Here is a 19,214-nt window from a genome sequence, read left to right as displayed (position 1 = left end):
GCTTTTGCCTCGTTATTTTCACATTTTGGGAACCATTAACAGAACAGCTCACTGATCAGTTTCAATTCACAGTGTACCAAACCGAACCGAACGACGATTTTTCTCTCGTAGCATTATATGCAAAAGAATATTCTCTCCCCCTATTCTCCGGCAGCATAGAACAACACGCGACCCTTCAGCATAATTTCTCTCCGCGTTGCTATGCCAATTCTCTGCGACCCCTCAGAACACTGTGAGAACATTCTCAAACATCGAAGCATAAGCTCTCTTCACTCGTCACGGACGCTAAATCATTTTCTCCTCACGACACACGCAATAACAACAAATCAGTCCACAGTTGCCGGCGTTCTGCTCATTCTCGCGAAAAACCATCTCGCTCCACGCTCTGCTCTCTTCATCTCTCCTTCTCTTTATGCTTGTATTCTCTTCCGATCTCATTGCAACATAGCCGACGGCAGTGAGGAACAGTGTGCACGCGAGTCCACACAGGCGCAAGCATACGTACGGGAATCCTTTTCGTCTCCAGCCATTGAGGGCCACACACAGTCAGGCCGGAGTTAGTCAGACAGTCTCGTTGCGCTGGCCTAGCCGTTTGGACGTTTTGTCGTATGTGTGATTACGCCGCTCTCGCTCTTCCCGAGTGATGCGATTCTAGGGACTGCTTAGTGGACGCACAGTTTTATGTCTGCCCTAGGTGTGAGAAGAGTGTGGCGCACTGATGCGCGATTTTGGGCTCTGTGCTGTGTTTCCAGAGTGGTTGCTGGCTGTTAATCAACCGGTCAGTGTCCGGGTGCGATTAATTGAACGCCCCTCGCAAGTGTTACGAATTGTTTTGGTGGAGGTTTAATCTTTGGCGACTAACCACAAAAGTTTCTCCGCTCGTCCCGATGTGATCACTGTGAAAGCGAAAGATGATTTTGGGTGATATTTTGAAAGAAAAAAAAAATTGCACCGCCTGGCAAGTGAAAGGAAGATATTAGCGCGGTGAGATAACGAAGATTCGTGACCAGTGCAAGATTGAAGAAAGAATGATACAAGAAGAAACGCAGTGGAGTGAAACAAATTAATTGGTACTGATTTAATCAGCTGGTTTGTGTTTGTGTGTATTATTCCGAGGTGAGCCCGGCACTGCCGAAGCATATAGCCAGTGAAGCGAGAAAGGTTTTAAAATAATTTCAATTAACAAAATTGTTTACAAGATTGTCTGGCGCAGTTCGACAGACGAGTTAAACAAGTGGGAAACAAATTTGAACTACAAAGAGCAGGCCTGGCCTGATTGGTAGGAACGTGAATTCCAACGTTTCATTAAGTCAACGATCAACGGATAAGCGAAAGAAGAGTATCGCAAAGCAAGAAACAAGACTGCATTTGACAGAGGAAAACCTATTTTGCCGCATAAATTAAACAACCGTAAGTCGGCTGGTGGCTAGACTGACCGGCCAAAGGAGGAACTTTGATGTACTTATAAATGCACATAAATTGTTCAACTGAATCGAAAATTCTGAACACCGGTGGTGCAATGATTCGATATTAGTGCAAAAAAAAACCCGAAGACAACGGTAAAATCGCAACCCATTAGGTGCAGTGAATGAAAGTACGCGGTGAGTTTAATCAATTGGAATGAAAAATGAACCTTCCTCTTTGAGCACGAAAAAACTATAAATAAGTCAGTGACAACAACAACGAGGCACGGCAAGAAGCGGCTTCCCTACACATTAATAAAACAATGATATTTAAACGCGAGCGTAAAATATGCAAATAAAGTTTCATAACAGAGGCGAAAGATAATGGACCAGAGGAGAAAATAAACGTCACACAACTGTCGGAACCACGACGGTGGCGGGTTACAAGTCAGTCAGCCTGAGTTCGAGTGAAGAAAGAACAAAGCGACAGACCGAAGACAGTGGAGAGAAAGAAAAAAAAAAGAAACAGCTATTGATTTTCTATTCCCCATGCATCGTTGCCTTTTGACAACTGTGCAACAGTCACGTTAGAGCGAATCGTTTGATGTTTATCACAAAAGGAAGTTAGCCGAGGAAGAATCGTGATTAGTAGTAGCGCGCGTGTGCTGCGGAACGAAGTTTAGTTGTTTGATAAGGATGAGTTATTCTCTCTGCCATTGAAACTTTGCTTGGAGCAGATCGGTTTAATCCGAACGAAGAAGCCAGAGTTCAGAAGTGTGCTTTGAAGAAAACTACATTCATCAATTGAAGTGTTTGTTGTGTACGAAAAGTGACGTATAGTTTATCCGAGTGCTTGTGATAGGAAGATATTGTTGTTCTGTGCGTTAATCAGAGGAGTACAATACTGCTGCTATCGCCGTCTAAAGTTTGAACCCGACAACCGATTTTAACCGCAACTCTTAAATATTGGATTTTGAGGAATGGAGCAGTTATTTATTAAAAGGTAAGCAAAAGTTGCGTAATTCTCAAACAGGTGACCCCCGCTTCGGGGTCCCGAAAAAAGTTAGTCAACCGACCAAAGGGTCAAAGTATCTAGTGGAAAAATGTCACATCAATTATTAATCCAATTATAACAGGGTACTCTCCCTGATGGATGGGTTCGGAACCTAAATGGTTTGAAGTGGATGGCAGGAAAAAGGTTTAGCCGGTGCTTACTTTGGGAGTGTCGATTAAATATGCACGCCCCAACCGCAAACAAAACATCCAAATATCCGCTTCCAGTCGCTGGGTGAAGGTTCCACGGAAGAGGCCTTTATGCTGGTTGATAGACCCGGTTGACGGGCGGTTAGTATCGTATTAAATTATCGCAACATTACTACTAATTTACGACAATAGCCCGGAGGTTGGAATGGTTCGCGATTTACGTCGCGACAAAAGAAAATTAATATTGATTTTCTATGGGGTTTTGAAGCAGTTAGAATGCTTAGACCTAATTAGTGACACTTTCTGGGGCGAAATCGTTATTGTCGTTGACAATTAATGATAATTTGTGGAAATTTTGTGTTTGAAGAATTTAATTGATTCGCATTTTTTGTTTTCTTTATAGTAGCTCAAGTTGCTACTGATTAAAATTGAAAATTCAAGCCATTTTCAAATTATGATCTCTTCGCCAATTTACAATCTTTGTTCCGCTCTTAATCTTTTCTCTTTTAATAATTGTATTGCAGCAGAAGAAAAAGTATGTTTCCAAAAATTTACGGTAAACTAGATAGCATTGAAAGGCAAAGTTGTAACTCGAACAAAACGTAATCCATAGCAAAACATAACAGTACGGATGAACACCCAAGTTTCGATTAGGATTTTTTACATGAGAACGTCCTTGATAAGGAATCCTGAGCAAGGTTCCTCAAGGCTGCCCAGTCTATGGGGTTTGGAATTATGAATGAGAATCCATCGGATTCGGAACCGTTCAGTCTCCAAGATTCTCAGAATTGGAAACGCGCGGATGAACACATTGAAATCGTGGACGTCCTTGATGGAGAACCCTGACAGATACTCGCAAAATGTAATTTTCTTCTAACCGGAACGTCAACTTTATAGAACATGTTTTAGCATCTTTTGTACTAGTGAAGCTTCATCGAATTTTTAACTATTTTGAGGGAGCTAAGTATATACGAAACAATTTATTTTAATCGGGATGTCAGCTATGCCGGATAGTCAGTCCTCGTTAAAAGCATTTGTTGAAATTTGAAATTTTGTTCGCATGTTCAAAGAATTCCCGTTCGCACTCTAAGCAGTTGAAGCATCTTCGATTCGATGCTAGATGGACAAGGAGACTATATACAGTCGCAGTGTTCAATTTATTCTGCTGTTGGTTCGATTGTTGGTTTTTCTGAATCATCATTTCAGGTTCAGCACAGAAGGTGCCAAAAAAAAATTGAATCTAGTTTTGCTGTACTGGAATCGTTTCTAAATAAAAAAATCATTTGTAAAACAGTTTGAGAAATAGATTTATAAGTTTAAATCTAAATTTCCAAATTCTCTAGTAATTGTACTCAATCTTTCCCTTCAGCAGAAAATATTTCCAACGATGTGGATGAAATCGATAATGTTTCCAGTACACAAAAAGGAGACAAACGAAACATTGAAAACTATCGCGGAATCACGTCACTTTGTGCTTGTTCGAAGGTGTTCGAAATCATCGTCCATGAAACGTTGTTCGTTTGTAGCTCCCAATACATTTCCGTGGATCAGCATGGCTCCTTTTCCAAAAGATCTGTAGCAACGAATTTGTCTTATTCTGTTTGAACCGTCTGGGTGACGGGGAACAAGTAGAAACTGTTTACACAGACCTGAAAGCTGCTTTCGATCGAGTCGACTACGCAATACTACTGAGTAGGATCGAGAAACTTGGGGTTTCTGGTGATCTCATAGAATGGATGGAATCATACCTGACGGAGCGGGATCTCTGCGTCCCACAAGGTAGCAATTTAGGTTCCCTGCTTTTCACTCATTTCAACGAAGTCTCCACTTTACTGCCACCTGGGTGTCGGATACTTCACGCAGATGATGTGAAAATACTCGCGGTAATCAAAGCCTTACCGACTGCCAGGAACTACAACGTTTGATCAACAAATTCGAGGCATGGTGCACGACGAATCTGTTAATAACAATTCACCGCAAGCTGAATCCAGTTTTATTCGATTACACAGTACTTATTCATACATTGCAACAGATAGCCCACATCCGTGATCTTGTTGTAAAACTTGATAGTGCGCTCACATTTTGTCCACACTTTGATGAAATAATCTCGAAGGCTAATCGTCAGCTGGGATTTATTTCCAAGATAGCTAATGAGTTCCTGGATCCTTACTGCCTTCGACCACTTTACTGTTCGCTAGTGCGCTCTATCATCGAGCCTTGTTCGTCCATCACAAGCAAATTTGATCGCTAGAATCGAGTCTGTCCAGAGAAAAATTTCTTCGATATGCACTTCGCATGCTACCCTGTAATTCCCCCTTAAACTTGCCCTCGTATGAAGCTCAATGTAAACTACTGGGACTTGAACGCTTGAGCAGCGACGAGCTACAGCTCAAGCAGATTTTTTTTGCTAAAATCCTTTTCGGACAAATTAATTGCCCTGCAATACTAGCAGAGGAACCTGTACGCACCTGAGAGACCAACCCTGCTCAAGAGACTCCCTGTACCTCGAGTCAAGCAGGGTTGTTTAATCTAGTCCGATTTATGGCCGCACAATTCAATGCTGTCTATGAACTTTACGACTTTAGGATTTCGATTGATTCCTTCAACAACGACTCTCATATAGTCGACATTCATTTTAGGATGTTTCGTGTAATTGTGTATGTAACTTTGATTTATTTTATCGTTAAAACCCTACCTGTGTCAGATGACTTAAAAAATCAGATCAACCGTCTTCTCAGAAACGTAATTTGATCCAGAAATAAAATAATATTAGTTGTCATATTGGTTATGTTCTTCAATTTTGTCTGGAAAAGAAATCAAAACATTGCAATGCCTCACTGAGGAATGAATATATAAAAAAGTTAATGATAACATTGTATGTGTTATAAAACTCGGTATCATCATGGTTCTATGATAAAATATGATAATCGCAATATGAACAACCACAATAAGCAACATTCCTTATAAGACATCACACCCTATTTCCTGTACAAATCGGAACATTAAACGACGTATGCGAATCAGAATGATTTTTCTAAATGAAACCTCAAAATTTCAACATTTGGATTCTCGAGGAATCGATAAGATTCGCATATATTCTGTCTGTATCGCGGAAACCATTCCTCCCACGACACCGAGTTATAAGTACTCTGGGAATTCTCACTCAAGATTCTCTGTGTGTTAGCTAGGGAAAAAGATATATCATTTATTATAAACAGTGAGAAAAGATCATATTTATAATCTAGTTTATTTCACAAACAACTTTAAAAGAATTAAATAATCCAGAAAGCATTCCAATTTTCCAAATCCTCTACTAGTTTTTTTTGTAGGACAGTATTTTGCCATAAAACTTGATAACCCTTTATGTTGGTTTCAAACCCGATTGCCCTATTACAATTTCTAAAGACTTAGGAAAGTGGAACAAACACGTGACCACGCAATGTTTGAAACCCCTATCCAGGAGTAAAAAACGAACTATCAAAGAGCTGGGAAAGAGTGCAAAGATTTATTCAATCCCACTAGCACTTGGCGAACATTTTTTTTTGTGGTCGTGTGAACATATTTGTGGTTCCGTTGGACACGAACGTATTCTGAAAAAATTTTAGCATGTTTTTCACATTCAGCGAACATTATTCAGATCAATATTTGCAAAAGTTAGGGGCTACGCAACAGGAAAGCTGCGAATAAAACCTAACAGCTTTTCGAGAACAAATTGTTTCTTTAGAAAGAATGCTGATAGGTAGTTTTTCTGTTAAGTCGCAACATTGCACAGATTGAGGACTGGCAACAAGGCCCGCTAAGTGTCGTGCGTGTTTTATCTCTACGTGAAATTTAGCTAATTTAAGCTGTTTCCCCCCAAATAATATTAGTATATTCAGTGAATTTTATAAATTAAGTTCTGTTGGCTACCGGAATAGTGAAAAAAAGGGTCACCAGGAAATTCTAAGCAAGCTAAGTAACATTTTATTTTGTAAATATGTGGTGTGTTTTGCAGTCGGTTATTCGAGACGCACAAAAAACACTGACGAATAAAGTACGCTCACAGCGCCTCCTGTTAGCGGATAGAAAAGCGAGAGGTGTACATGAAAAAGTTGCGACCTGCATAATTTCCACTCATATTATTGCGTGCGCGTTAGGCAATTCCATTTTACCATTTTACGAACTGCTAGAGTAGGATACACGGTATTTGCTGTTCCATGTTTTCTATGAGAATATTTCCCATGAATTGAGTTCTGAAACGTCTCGTAAAATAGCCTATAGCCGTGTAAGGTCGTTTCTATTGCGCTCAAACTGTGAATCGTCGCATCGCGGTACTCCATTTTTTCCACTTTTTGCTGATAACGTTCGTGGTTGTGATAAATGCGTGAACGTGTGGATGATTTGTTTAGATGATTTTACGCGATGAATAGTGGTAGAAAAGAGCGAGACATCTGTGCAAGCGCGGCAGCGTTTTTATAATAACCTATTTCAATTCATGTTTTCAGTCACTGGAAGGAGCAAAACAATAACTATTGATGTTTCATGAAAGAGTCTTTTTTAGACCTTCACTCTTTTTGGGAACACAATATAACGGACACTTTTCATATGTTTTTCGAATCCGTTTTATTTTTCGCGTTTTCCACTTTAACAATATGAAAATTTCAGCTATGGAAGGCAGTCAACCGAGATTTTCTTCACATGCTTCTTGTTGTATTTTATATTTCATTTTTAAGAATCTCACATTATATATGATCATAGCTACAATGTTGTGATGACTTTATACGGTGAATAGTTGCGATGCAATGTTGTTGTAATAATTTATTTCTATTAATATGTTCAGCCACCGAAAGCAGCACAATAACTACTATAGAATTTTCATGAATTAGTCTGATATGAGATCATCTATTCTATTTTAGCACAACATGACGGATCATTTTCATATGTTTTTCGAATCTCTTTTAAATATTTCTTTTGCGTTTTCTGCGTTAAAAATTTGGATATTTCAGCTATGCAAGGCAGCCAACCGAGATCTTCTTTTCATGCCATATTACTTCTTATTTTTTAGAATTCATCTTCATTAATCTCACATTATTTGTATATGATCATATTTATATTGTTACATCAATCCAATTAAATCATGGTCATATCACTTATCAAAGTGAATCCTGATCAAAAACCTACCCCACTAACAAAAACTCCCTTCCGTGGTCTTTGTAGGGATGCAGAGGTATACTCGATCTCTAACAAAACAAAGACTACATTCTAACACTCCTTCCTTATTGAAGGCTTCGTGCGGTACTGGCATAACTCGAAATTCAGAGTTCGAAGAGAAACGGTATTGAAAAGTTTGCGTTTAAAATTACCTTTATCGTCTCCAAGAAATCTACGAGCAAGTTAAAAACTTTCAAAGACACATCAATTGATAACTCAGTTTTTTTTTGTGGATTTTGAAACAAGTCTTTGTGAAATGAAATTTAATAATATTTGGTATCATTTGACTGCAACATGGAAAACTTTTAAGTTGTGCCGGTATTGCACGAAACTGACGATATCCCCATCTGACTGTAAGGACGTGGCCGGCGCCGTTATTGGTCTATAAAAAATCGGGTCATTGAATGATGCACAGTGAGAAGGAATTACCACTCCCAGTCGTTCTTTCAGTTGATTCATTGTGCATCTTGAGTGGCTCGGACCCATCACGGAGTAGCAACCATTGATATGTACAGTCAGAACTAAGCTAAGCTAAGCTAAGTCGCAACATTGCACAGATCAACTTGTTTCAATCCTGTGTTCTAAACACATGTTTCATATGTAATTCCATACTTCTGGATTACACAATGATTTTTATCCGCTTTTTGGTAATTATTTCAATAAAAAAGCCACTATTACAAACTGTATCTTATTCCGAGTTCACTACTAATCCCGCATCTTACTCCGAGTTTGCTACTAATCCTGTAGATTTAATAACGGAGTTTTTTTTTGTATTTTCTCGGTTGACTTTTACTACCCTAAAAATGTTAAATATTTTGAAAAAAAACTATACTGGTTAAGAACTAAATAAAACCCTTTTGCATTGGAGAGAAATAAGATTTTACGTCGAAGACTGACCTTCAAACTGTTGTTACTTAGCATCACAATCGACACAAACTGTATTGCATTTTGAAGATTGATTCGATCTCTAACCATAAATACATATAAATAGTTTCATGGCTCAAAATTTGAAGTACGGCATCACCCGCCGGTAATGGGTTAAACAGTAATGACTTATCAGACAATAGAAAGGATAGAAAATAACCTAATCAACATTACATGTCAATGGATTTTTTTATCCTGTCAAGCAAACACAACTACACTAAAATCTACAAGCTTTGCTTTCGCAAGCTGCAATCAGTTGAAGAAACTATGAAAAATATTCAATTTGTGTACTTTGCTGGTCTTCTTTTTTGACTGGAATAAAAATGCACTAGGGATCCTAAAAGTTGAATAATTTTTCTGACTATAAATTTTTACCGAATGATTTAAAATGAGTCAAGGCAAACGTTTTATAAGCTCTTAAGTTTTATTTTAATTTGAATTTACAAGCCTTGTCCCATCTATCGATGAGGAATTGCAAATAAAAAATAACGTATGCAAAGCAGGATAATAAACGGCTTAAGCAGTGGCGCCTATTTTATTCAGTCAAAGAAAACGCCCCCAACCTTCTCATTTTTATCGGTATCGACAATTTTAATTACAAGAACGAACACTCTGATTAACTTACTGTCTCACAAATAGCTTAAATAATGTTCAACACAGGAAAATCTTTGAATCAAATGATTTTTTTTTTATTCTCGCTTATTTTCCGTCGGTCTAGCTCCGCCACTGTTGTGGCCAATCACCGACGCCCAGGGAGGCGACTCCACACCCAGGACCCTAACTCACGACCCGTTTATTAACGGACCGGCGCCAACGGCTCTACTTCCTCATGCGATGGAAGGCGTGATCCCAGAGATTTTTCGCCTCAGAAAATCTCCCGGTGTCGGCTAGGATTGAATCTAGACCAGTTTGGGTTGGTTGTGAGTGGATCACGCCACCTCACAACCATCGACACCTATGACGGCGGTGGGATTCGAACCCAGGCGTCGAGCGTGGTTGGCGGAGACGTTACCAACCACACTAGGCCCCCGCTGTGAATCAAATGATGTCAGCCATTAGAAAATCATCTTCAAAACAGATGCAAACTGCTAAAAATAGGTTCGGGGTTATCGGAATAGTGTCCCTTCACTGAAAACTTTAATTGATTTATTTGCTGAATCAATTTCACAATCTGAAAAGAAGTACCGACAGAGAGAATTGTCAACATTGCAATGCACCTAGGGAAACACTACAGCATAAATTCACCGAATGCCAAAGATTCGTACCAGCTTGGGAGCTTTTACGTCGCAAAACTGATTCATTTTTCCGAGGATGGCGGAGACTGTCCGCTGCGGAACTAGTTAGACCTCAATTGCTAGGAATTACATTTCCACTCAGGATTCGTAGGGGAAGGGGTGATAAAATGGACACCCTAAGCCATTTCCCAATTTCCTCGACAGTTCAACATCACAACTATGAGTCGATAGCGCACATTAACTAAGTCACTAACGGTTGATACAAAAAATAAGAAGAAGTACTCAAATATAGTATTTTTCGTAGTTTTCATGAGCATTTTCGAAAGCAGTTTTTTGGGGGTAAAATGGACACGTGTGGGTAAAATGAACATAGGGAGGTGGTTTATGAACACCATGGGCGCGAACATTAATTATCCCTTTACAGATAGTAAATTGTGGTTCCATAGCACGTGACACACTTATGCATTCATCAACAGATCTTTTTGCACCGTTTGTCGTAGAATTAATAACAATATATGACCTTATCCGCAAGAATCTGAGAAATGGCAGAAGTTTTTTTTACGGACATTCCGCATTCAATGGTACGTTTAGCCGCGGCCATCTGTTCATCGGTCCGAGTTTACCTTTGCGTTTTTCTGATATAAACACGAAGCATCTAGATTTTTCAATGGAAATTAACACAATTGTTTCCCCTTCACCATGGGCTGTCCATTTTACCCGCACATACATATTATTGAAAATTCCCTAATATATCGAGAAAATCATTTAAACAATTACTAACCTCTGATGATTTCTTCTGGTTAGTAGTCTGAGTACAGATAATTGCAGAAAAATCGTTATAAAATACTGTTTTACACTTTACAAAACCTTAATTTTTGTAGGCCAAAAATAACATCACCACCACAAATGTACACGTGTTTTTTGTTTTTGTTTAGTATTTCGACTGTTTGACTGTTACATGTCGCCTACTTAGTCTTAAATAGATTCCAGTGCCTCTAAGATAAGGTTCCAAAGAAGTTTGTACTATTTTTCAACGTAATAGTCGAAATTTAAACGGGTGTCCATTTTACCACCCCTGTTCATTTTACCCACAGTTCCCCTATATTAAAATTAGTCAATAATTATATATCTTACATCAACGAACATAACGATGAGATTGATATTCAAAATTTAGAATTTTTTTTGGATACCGAAGTTCAATCAATGAATTCATGTAAATTAGTGTTATTATTTTCTTGACCAATAAACCGCATTTTTACAAAAAAAAAGTAAAAAGATAATGAACAAACTGATATCACTAATGTTTGTATTTCATTTTACGATTGTTTCGGCTCAATACACAGACGGCTTCATAAGCTGCTTAAAATATGTTCTCCACCCTAGGAACAAAGCATAGTATCGTTCGGATGCATGGAAGAGATTTTACCTGCAACTTTTCTAATGTTAAAATCCTAAAAGAATGTGAAGTCTAAGTAGATTACCAAATTATTAGAGGACTCGACTTGTTCGAAGATGTTAGCATTCATAGCTTATAGTGGTACTGGTGGAAGAACGCTTTTGGGTGACCGAAGAGTTAATTATTTTCCTGCAAGTTCAAAGACAAATGACTTTTAGACAAAAAAAAAAGACAAACTATTGGCAATCTAAAATCTTGCTTTATGTTTGCAATACTGTTATTTCAATTGGTATGTGGGTAAAAAGTAGCTGTAACATCAGCAATAATTTGGAAGCCTCCGACATCTTAATTAGTCTTATAACGTTAATCTAGAAAAAAAAAAACAAAAGGGCTAATTTGACTCCCTTGCGAAACTCCAGTTCTAAAAGCCATTCTGGAGTCTGTTACTCTAACCTGTACGAGGTGCACAACAACTACAATATCGCATGCTACCCTGGTCGGCTAATAGCGGTCTCGATCAACTAGATTAGTTGAGAGAATTCGGTATTGATATTGTTTTTGGCACATTTTGCATATTGTAGGATAAGTACAGCGATACACTGTACCCCAGTGCTTAGTCGAGAAAATTTCCAGCCCGAAAAGATCCTCGACCTGATCGGGAATCGAACCTGACTTCACAACCGTGTGTGGGAGAGCTAGCCGACCAATATCGCTAACAACAGAACCACGGGGATCACATCTAAAATATGCGAGGTACTCGACTCAAGTAACAACGAACAAATGTTGTTTGTAAAGTCCCGAATGCTATACAGAACTAGCTTTTTCATGTGATTGAGAGAGAATGTAGTTTTGAGATCAATCTTTCTCTTCTAATGCTTGATCAACAAGCTCGGTTACCACAACTTTTTAACTATTTTCATTACAAGAATAATCCAGCATTTTGTTAGTAACTGTGCAATTATTTTATTGAACACCGATATTATAAATAAAAGACGTTAATTATCAGTTTCACTGGGGTCTCCAGATTCAAATGTGGGTTAGTTTTAAGATAATCCGGAAAAGAACTTGTGTTGATCATCAAATTGAGTGATTCAGATAGACTTCTTGAATGATTAAAAATATTATTTTGAATATTATTTGGTCAGGACTTGGAATTTTATTGGACTTGAGATCATTTGAGGGAGATTTTCTACATTTTCCCTCAAAATTTTAGACTCTGGGATCATTGCTGGAATTGCTCGCCCGTGTATTATCCACGATTAATGTGTGATGTGAGTAATATGAGAATAAAAATATTACTAAAAGTATCATATGATTGATTCTGGAGGCATTATCTGAAAAAGAGCCTCCAGTATACCTACCCCTCTCTTCTTAAATGTGTTGATGTAGAATTTACCTCGCAAACCAGTACGCAGCACAAAAGATGCTGCCTATGCTATTTAACCGATAGTTTCACTTGAATTAGGGAAACGGGGGTATTTTTGCCCACATGCATATTTTGGCCCACCCGTTAATATTTTACGCATTTTATCTGATAAATTCAATGAATATTAGTAAACTATGCATGCAACATTGAATAACACACCTAAGAATCATACTATACTATAATTTTCGGCGAAAAACTGGCTCTAGGTAGCGTTATTTTGCAATTAGTTCATACATATTCAAAGTCATGGCTGAGTAAACGCAAAGTCAAGGAGAAGTGGTAATATACAAGTCAACGTCCGGAAGCTATTGTAACAAATATGTATGCTTTTGAAAGAATTCGTTGTTGTAGTAACATCAATAAAATGTCATAGAAACAGTTTGTATACTCTAACATGTTGGAAAAAGTTGAAAAAGTGGTTAAACGCTGGCCGGAAAATGTTTGCCTCTTTCTGAAGCAAACATATTTTGGCCATGCCAAGTTTTGACATCTCTTTGATTACCGTTCGGTCGTTGCACGTGAACAAAGAAGCAGCTTGTGGCAAATTTCAGGTAATTACTTCTTTATTTATCACATTTAACGATATGAAATTGGATGAGAATGCATGCCAAACTGCTATAAGCCAAATCATTTCATTTTTAGATGCCTAAAATTTACAAAAATTCACAGCAGAAGGTTGTTCTCCTCAAACCCACTATTTTTGCTCTAAAAATACTGATGATGATCTTAAATATAATTAGTCCAAACTATTTACATGCACGTCTATAGATATGAAGGTGGGCCAAAGTAAGAATTTGGTGGACCAAAATATGTTTTTAGTAATTCGTAGAAATTTTGATATTTCCAGGATATTTTTCAATATATTGCATTGTTGAACGGTGTATATTAAAATAGACACTTAGCTTTTAACAATGGTATAATAGAGTAGGTATTTATGTTGAAAAATTGTGTTTGTTTTTAATGAACTGTGCGAACACTTCACAAAGCTGGCCAAAATACCCCCGTTACCCTATAACAGCCATAACTGCCACGAATTTTTCTAGTCGCAATGTGAAAAAAGCACTGTGACTCATTATGCAAAGTAACATAAACATACATATCTACGGTTTTAGTGAGTACTGCCTCAGTACAGCTACTTGGTTCACGGTTGTTGTGACTCATCTGCTGCTATGTCTGATATTTTGTGAATGAAGTCATTGGTTGCGGTGGTGTACACGCTTGCGGCTGAAAATCACCCTAAAAAAAATAAAAGAAACATTCGTTGGATGAATGCTAATCACAAGTTAGATCAATTTAAAAAAAAACTACTATCAACCTAAACTTCTATTTCTTCATTCATAAAAAATATATGACCGGAAAAATATTGTGTGTTACAATTCAAAGTTCTCGCGCAAAAGCAGGATGTGTTTCGGAATGTAATGTCGCTCAAGATTGAAGCTTGTGATACAATTAGACCTTAGACATTAAACACATTAGACTTGAATAGCAGTATACGGGAAAAAATAGTGTTATTTTTTCACGGTTTGACTTAATTTATGTTGGTTCCAGGTGTCCGAACTGTCACGTAGTAACCAGCTAGCCAGGTATCTGCGCAGATTGTGGCCCTGTATCTGCTAATGCGCTCATTTGGAACACTGCTTTCTCCTCTTTTTAGAAAGATTTTATTTTTTTATTCTCGCTTATTTTCCGTCGGTCTATTTCCGCCATTGTTGTGGCCAATTACCGATGCCCAGGGAGGCGACTGCACACCCAGGTCCCTAACTCACGACCCGTTTGCTAACGGACCGGCGCCAACGGCTTTACTTCCTCATGCGATGTAAGGCGTGATCCCAGAGATTTTTCGCCTCAGAAAATCTCCCGGTGTCGGCTAGGATTGAGTCTAGACCAGTTGGGTTGGTTGTGAGTGGATCACGCCACCTCACAACCATCGACACCTATGTCGGCGGTGGGATTCGAACCCAGGCGTGTTAAAAAAACTTACTTCTCAATTATAGGGTGAGTAATCACCCTCACGCTATCGTTGAAACATAAGGAATAGTGATCTGAGCTACTTCTTCAAAAATACTATGAACAGAAAATCATACTTTAATTCTACGCGAAAATGGTTTCTCATTACGTAGGTGGTTTTGCAACAGCATCATGCTGCAGCCGTGTTGCTAGAAGAATTTAATATTAATCCCTTCCTCAGTATTTTATATTGTTGATTTCGTGCCCTAAACTGATAGAGTTCTCACTTCTGAATTTTGTGATAAACTTTATTTTTTTTTTTTTCGTGTTGGGTAATTAATCACCGCGACCAATTTTTGATATTTTGTGACACTTTATTTAGAAAAGATTCTGTTTTTTTTTATTGTGCTTAATAAAAAAACGACTTAATGATTAATTCACCTAAAAATGATATTGTAAATTAAGAAGTTGGATGAAAAAAATGGATAAAAATTGCCTACAAATGTCATGTATCAAAACAGTTTTTAGAGTCAATTTTGTAAAGAAAACTTGGAAACCGATGCACAGGAATTAGAAAAGTCTTACAAATTTTGAAGTGTCTCCGAGATTTTCTTTTTTTTTAACATTGTGGAGTTGGAAAATGATTTTACAGTTTCAATTGATGTGTTTTTTTACACCAGTGCGGATCATATTTATTAATTTTAATTTAATTTACTGGTCTTCGATAAAATCGTACAGACAGTTCTTAATATTAATATTAACTTATTCTAGATTTAAAAGCGGTCCTGGTTATACCAAAGTCATAAAATTCAGACACAACGTTAAATGCACGACAACATAGTTCAATTGGATCGTTTTGGCCAAATAAAGTGCGATGCATAGGTAGTCTCAAAAAATCCGATCGTCTAGTAATTCTAGATGGTACGTTGAGATGAACTCGTTCTAGTAGCTCGGTGCTGTCAATATTGTTTCCCAGGAGATCGAAAATAAATAAACGTTGCAGCAAACTTCTCCTTTTCGCCAGAGTGGGCAGCTGTATGAGGGCACATCGGTGTTCATAGGGCGGTAGACGTATTGGATCCTCCCAAGGCAACATTCTCAGTGCGTACCGTACAAACTGACGCTGGATTCGTTCGATCCTGTTGATCTGAACAGCGTAATAAGGTGACCAAACAAGTACTCCGTACTCGAGTATACTGCGGACTAGCGCACAGTAGAGGGACTTCAGACAATAAATATCATCAAACTGCTGCGTGTTCCTTTTAATGAAACCTAACACAGCATATGCTTTAGCAGTAGTAACTGCAACATGCTGAGCGAAACACAGTTTGTAGTCCAGGAGAATACCCAAGTCTTTCACGGTGCTTACTCGAGTAATACTGGCTATTTCCATCTTATAATCAAACAGAGTAGTTTGCCTATTTCTGCAGAATGAGATGACGTTACACTTCTGCACATTCACTTCCATTCCGTTCATTGTACACCAATTCAGCAGCGAATCTATGTCGGATTGTATAGCACAACAGTCAACTCTCGATGATATAACACGATAAAACTTTAGATCATCCGCGAACATGTACTTTGGAGATTTTATAGTTGAACACAGATCGTTTGCAAAAAGAATGAATAGCAGTGGGCCCAAGTGACTTCCTTGGGGCAAACCTGATCGAATTTCAAATGGAAGTGAATTAGTACCATGCACACGTACAAAAGCATTTCGATCGGTTAGATACGACAGTATCCACTGAGTCAGCCATGAAGGAAATCCCATTTTCTGCAGCTTGGTAACCATCAGAAGGTGTGGCACTCTATCGAAAGCTTTAGCAAAATCAACGTAAACGGCGTCAACTTGCTGGCGCTTTTCGAGCGCTCTCGTCAAAGCAGAAACATAGGCAATCATGTTGGTAACTGTCGAACGTTTTTTAACAAATCCGTGCTGGTATTCCGAAATCATATGATGTATTTTCGGGTAAAGCGAGTCGTGGATAAGACTTTCGAAAACCTTTGGCAAACAACTCAAAATCGAAATTCCTCGGTAGTTTGAGACGTCATTCATACTACCTGCTTTATGTACGGGTGTAATAGCAGCAGTCTTCCACACACTCGGGAAATTTCCTTCCGACATCGATAAGTTGAAAATAATCGATGCAGGAATAGCGAGCGTCGCAGCACAGTTTTTAAAAAGTAGAGGCGGCAGTCTGTCCGGTCCGGCGCTTTTCGATCCATCAATAGATCGCAGCTTCGACGTCACATCAGTAAGCGAAAAGTTGAAAAGCGGCATGTTCAAGTCGAACAGCGGCAAACTGCTCAAATACTCTTCAGACGAAGGTGGTAAGTTTGTACTTTGCACAGTTCGAAAGAAGGATGAGAACAAGTTTGCTGCCTCTAGCGGGGTTTCGGCTGCAGTGTCCAGGTAACGCACACGTTGAGGAATTCCGCCTTGTTGCTTCCGGTTCCTTATGTACGCCCAAAACGATGCAGGGTCATGTTTGATGTTGTATTCCACGCGGCGAATATAGCAGCGAAAGCAGTGCGCATGCAAAGAGTTGTATTCGCTCTCAATGTCACGCAGCTCAGCTTTGTGCCTTTCATCTCTCCACCTAAAAAACTTTTTCCTTGCCTTGCGGAGTCGGTTTCGCAGATGCTGTAGCTGGTTGTTCCACCACGGTTGTTTACGGACACGTTGACCAAATTGTTGCTTTGTAGGCACAGCCCCGCGCAGAATATCGTAGACATGCTCGTAAAATCGTACAACAGCATCATCAGCATTGCAGTCAGAAAGAATTTCCTCCCAGCGAGTCTCAGCAAACAGTCTGTTTAACAACTCAAAGTCACATCGGTTAAAATCGAAATTGAGTGGGCTCGTAACATTAAAATCGTCTCTCTCATCATAGGCAACCTCAAATGTTATAGCAAAAGGACGATGGTGTTGGTCAATAGGCAGCAATGGTAACGGTGGCTCCAGTAATACCACTCGGCTACTATCATTAATGAATGCTAGATCGAGCAGTCTTCCATTGAAATTCGTTACATTGTTTATTTGGAACAGTCCGGTCGATAAAACTGATTCAACTAGAACCATCTCCTGCTCAGACGAGGCATTTATCGGTAACATACAGTTTAAACATTCATCGCGTACCCAACTTAAGTGAGGCAAATTATAGTCTCCAACAATCAAAACCAAATTGCGTTCACTCTCTTCATCGACAAGCTTTTGCACGCATTGCGCATGAAGCTCATAGAGCGCGGGCTCACTGTTCGGTGGCAGATACACACAGCAGGCAATTAAATCAAATTTTTCTAACGAGATTCGAACAATAACCTGCTCCAGCTGATCGCTGTCTGCGACACAAACAGCAGTGCTACGAAATTCATTCTTAACGGCAATAAGAACTCCTCCGCCGCGCCTGTGCTGGCTGGTCTGTGTGTTTCTATCACATCGATAAATGGCATAATTGTGTGTAAGTTCCGAATTGCGGATATCATGGTGCAACCAAGTTTACTGTGATATAGTAAGATTCTCGTGTTAATGGCCCAAAACCTATTACATGAAACAATTGTAGCAACTTTGACAAGTTTTAAACTCGTTGGAATGTAGAAAGTACTCATTTTGTTCCCCTAATTTGAAATTTCCAGAGTTTAACGGATAATTACACACTTTACACTTCCTTTTAAGAACGTGCTAATTCATTTGTAAGGTATGTCAAATGCGAGAGATGTTTCTAGCATTTATCTTTATCTTTTTTGATGCACATAAGAAGAACATTGCGCATCCCATTTTGAATAAGAATGTTTCAACATTTTGAACAATGTGTCCGAATTCACATGCTAAAGCTCAATAAGCCACAGGCTCGCTAGTCACGGTGCAATATTGAACGGTACAGGGTGCGTGCGATATTGCTGGACTGAATTTTCAACCCATTTTTAATTCTTGCGAAGCACGATCCTAACATATTTTGCAACACTGTAAAGAAAATGTTTATTGGTATTTATAAAAATAAATGAAGTGGAGAGGAAAGAGTATTTGATTCTCAAGTGTCCACTTTTCAATGAAATTAATAGTTTTGTGGACTTTTCAAGACGGACAGTATTATTAATTTAAATGACCTCGTAGAAGTCCCGTCGGGATGCGGTATATTTTTCCGAATCTGTATCATATTTCCAGTTCGCTTATTTTTCGCTTTCCCCACTGCAAATATTGTCTGCTTAATGAACTTCAATGACCTCTTTAGCAAATAAATAGATATGTTGTCACAAAAATCTATGCCGAAGACACTTTCCTCCTAACTTTTCTTGTTTCGAATATTTACCGTTTGATTATTTATCTGCGTGATTTTGCACACTAATGACTAAAAATGAAATTTAAATTTAATTGAAACCTTGAGAACCGAAATTGTTTATTAACTTCTTTATTAAAAACATTGGCGAGAAAAAATGTTTGGCAAAACATTGGCGAGAAAAAATGTTTGGCAAAAATATGTATTTCTGTA

The 19,214-nt window shown here is 38.5% G+C and overlaps 1 protein-coding gene across 1 annotated transcript in view; it reads left to right on the top strand.

Moving 5' to 3' along the window:
• Window positions 1-522: 522 nt before the first annotated feature.
• The window catches only part of LOC129723768 (GATA zinc finger domain-containing protein 10), a 401,837-nt gene continuing 383,145 nt past the window's right edge, over window positions 523-19,214 (top strand). The window contains exon 1 of the mRNA XM_055678182.1: window positions 523-2,406. The gene's annotated coding sequence lies outside the window, so the exon portion shown is untranslated. The remainder of the gene's footprint in view (window positions 2,407-19,214) is intronic.

The sequence above is a fragment of the Wyeomyia smithii genome, chromosome 1, assembly GCF_029784165.1.
Source record: "Wyeomyia smithii strain HCP4-BCI-WySm-NY-G18 chromosome 1, ASM2978416v1, whole genome shotgun sequence".
In the NCBI taxonomy this organism is placed as follows: domain Eukaryota; kingdom Metazoa; phylum Arthropoda; class Insecta; order Diptera; family Culicidae; genus Wyeomyia; species Wyeomyia smithii.
The sequence above is the reverse complement of the archived record's forward strand: the minus strand, read 5'-3'. Positions and strand labels throughout refer to the sequence as shown.